Source organism: Anomalospiza imberbis, assembly GCF_031753505.1.
Source record: "Anomalospiza imberbis isolate Cuckoo-Finch-1a 21T00152 chromosome Z unlocalized genomic scaffold, ASM3175350v1 scaffold_283, whole genome shotgun sequence".
In the NCBI taxonomy this organism is placed as follows: domain Eukaryota; kingdom Metazoa; phylum Chordata; class Aves; order Passeriformes; family Viduidae; genus Anomalospiza; species Anomalospiza imberbis.
In genome coordinates this window covers 110,275-113,583 of record NW_027099367.1, presented here as the reverse complement: position 1 = coordinate 113,583, position 3,309 = coordinate 110,275, and the positions used below count along the sequence as shown (strand labels likewise).

At 51.1% G+C, this 3,309-nt stretch overlaps 1 long non-coding RNA gene across 1 annotated transcript; it reads left to right on the top strand.

Moving 5' to 3' along the window:
• The first annotated feature begins 1,487 nt into the window (after positions 1–1,487).
• Positions 1,488–2,602, top strand: LOC137465636 (uncharacterized). Its single transcript, XR_010994738.1, has 3 exons — positions 1,488–1,694; positions 2,041–2,158; positions 2,536–2,602. It is a non-coding gene; the product is annotated as an uncharacterized lncRNA (long non-coding RNA).
• The last annotated feature ends 707 nt before the right edge of the window (positions 2,603–3,309 follow it).

Below are 3,309 nucleotides of genomic sequence, written 5' to 3'. Positions count from 1 at the left end.
AGCCACGTTGTGGAGTGTGACCAATGTCTTTGGATTCTTGCAGCCACCTTGGGCACTTCAGCCCCCAGCGCTCCACCTGGCAGTGCAGGTTGTGCAGCATCGACGGCCTCCGGCTCAGCCTGGAATGCACCTGGTGAAGAGCAATTGCCACCAGTGGATCTTGGCTTTGCCGTCGAGCAAATGATCCGGGAGATCAGGAGATCCCTGCCTGAAAGGTCTCCCTCTGCTCAGGTAACCCATTGGAGGGGAATGGAAGAGGCTGGGCTGAAAGCTTTTGAACGCTGTTACATGGAGAAGGAGAGTAACCGTATCTTTGATGTGATTCCAGCAAAATACTGAATAATCCTTAGTTTTCTTTTTTTCTATTGTTCTTTTAAGGGCAATATGAATGTTGCCCCTGAGTCTTCAGGAGGGGAGCCTGTGAACCGGGCTGCAGCAGAGGAAACTTCATCTGGCACCGAGAGCTGCGAGAACAGTTCCCCAGAGCCCGAGGAGCCTGGTAAGGACAGAGCCCCCGTTGGTTTAGAGAGGTGTGAGACGGCTGCTCTGAGCCTGCCTCTGGCAGGAAGGGAGACGAGAAGAGTTGAGTTCTTGTCTGCAGGGTTGATGTTTCCTGGTGCCTTTAGTTCAAAGGCACATGCACAACCTGCCCGAGCCCTGCCCTCCACGCTTCGCCAGAGGCTTGGGCACTGAGTCCTCTGCTGTGGCAAGAGAGCAGGGAATAAACCTGACCTTGTGGGAGTTGTGCCACCAAGCTGGGTGTCCCAGTCTGGTTCATACCTCAGCCCCCAGCAGCCTTCAGCCATTTCAGTGAGGACTGTGGTCTCTCTGTCACTGGGACTGTCTGTGTTTCAAGCTCTCGTGGGTGCCATTTGCACTGTGGGTGCTGAGACTTTATTAGAATACTTAAATACGTTACACAGTTCCGTTTTGACAACTTGGAAGGATCCCTGTTCTTTATAGAGCAGGCTTGAAATTGCCAAGTGAGAGTCTGCCTTTCAGGCCGTCTTTTAATGTCCCTGATAGAAGGACAATTGGTTCTCAAGGGACACTTGCACAAGGGCCAGGATTGTCTCAGTGTTCCCTTTGCTTCCCAGATCCCGTGTGATCAACATGTCCAGGAGGGCTGCCCTGTGTGCCAGGAAGAGACAGAGGGAGAGCCTGTGACCATTGGGCAGGTAGAATTCCTCTGTCTCTAGTTATATTTATAGATGTGAATAGTTATATTTATTGATATATGTAGTTTTCTTTATAGATTTATGTAGTTATATTTATCTATCTACATAGATATTTGTCTAGTTAATTTATTTTTAGTTTTAGGTGTATGTATTTATATTTTTAGATGTGCACTTATAGTTGTAGATGTCCATAGTTGCATTTACACATGTGTATAGTTACATTTACATATCTATAGTTATATTTGTAGATAGGCATATTTATATTGATATATGGGGGTTTAGTTACATAGATTGGTATCTGTATAGGTGTAGGCCTCTTTTTAACCTCTTCCCCTGCTCTGCTTCCTCCCTCACCTCTTGCTTTTCCCCCGTGCCCCCTGTGTCCCCTGTCCCTGTGCTGGGTCCGAGCTGGCGGCCGGGCCGGGCAGAGCAGCAGTTCCAGCCCCGGGTGTCCCTGGAGCGGTGGGAGCTGCCGGTGGCCCCAGGCACTGTCCCCTGAGGAGCTGCTGAAGGACGGTGAGACTGAGGGGGCTGAGGGGGCGGTGACGCTGAAGGGACGCTGACCCTGAGGTGCTGCTGGGGCTGAGGGCTGTGGGGCAGCCGAGGGCGATGGTGGCACTGAGGTGACAGGGAAGTGGCACAGGCCGAGGGGTGGCGGGTCTAGGGGGACGGGATGGGTCAGAAGGGACTGAGGGGCTGAGAGGACTGTGAGGGGCTGAAGAAACTGAAGGGGGCTGGGGCTTTGCCGAGAGCATGGCGGGGCTGAGGGGATGGAGCGGGCCGGCAGGGAGCACAGAGGGCTCCGGGACTGCAGCTCTGCCAGGCCTTGGAACCAGTTGCAGAGCCTCCCCTTTTGCCACAGCTGCAGCGGAGACCTTGAGGACAGCCGGAGACTGACGGGAGCCAGCAGGGAGAAGCTGAAGGCCAGCAGCAAGAGCAGGGAACGGGGACCTGCTGCTGCCACGCTGGAAAGAGCCCGGGTGAGGCCACAGGGCCGGGGAGGCAGGGTGGGGCTGAGGGTGGCGTGGGCTGTGGCCGTGGGCACTGCCCGGCGGGGCAGCAGCGGGCCCTGCCCGTGCTGGGGCTGCTCAGCGCAGCTGCCCCGGCCGGCACAGGGGCTGTCCTTGGGCAAGGCAGCTGTGCCGGCAGGGCCCGGGAGCTGTGCCGGCTGTGCCGGGCTGCCGGGGCTGCGGGACAGTCCCGCCGCGGCTGCGCTCACCACAGCCTGGCCCGCTCGGCTGCTTTTTCTTTCTAACCCTCCTGGGGAGGCTCTGAGTTCTTCCCTTCCCTGATGGAAGTGCAGCTGCTGCCAAGGAAAACGTCCCCATACTGACTCAGTGCTCCCTTTGCTTCCCAGCTGTGCCATCTGCCGTCCCTGTCCAGGAGAGCTGCTCTGCACGGGAGGAAGAGCCCGAGGGAGAGGCTTGGAAGATGGGGCAGCTGGGATCCCTCTGCTTGCTGTTCTGTTTAAAGTTATGTTGCAGTGATGTTTGTATTTATGCAGTTGGATGGGTATTTACCTTAGCACAGTGATATTTGTATATTTATAGACAGGTTTGGTTTATATATCTAATCTATTGATAGATATAAATGTATGTATATCTGTTGTATGTAGCATGTGATGTTTAATCTATATTTACATCTGTAGACTGTTATACTTGTATATGCATTTATATATATGTGCATGTACATATGTATTTAATTTTATTTTAAGATGTATGGAGGGCATTGTTGTATAAGTCTATTGATTGAATTCTTAGTGTAGGGCTATTTAGAGAGGGTATGCGTATTTCTGTATTTCTATATGGGCTCTACACTTGTAGAAATATGTAATAAATTAAGTTGTTAAACACGTAATTAACCTTTGTGTATAGTGAGTTGCTGTAGAGGTTGGCAATAAATTAAGTTTTATTAACTGAAGTTGGTATTTGTATATTTTTACCTAGACTGGTTGTAATAATCTAATAAATTCCTGGTTTTAACCTAAATTGAGATTTGTATAGTTCTGTATTGTCAGTGTGGGTGTAGCAATTTGTAATAAATGACATTTTCCAATGGATGAAATGGATTCTCGTGTGTTTGTCGATCAGCAGTGCGGCTGTAGCAATCTGCAGGAAATGCCATTTGTCAA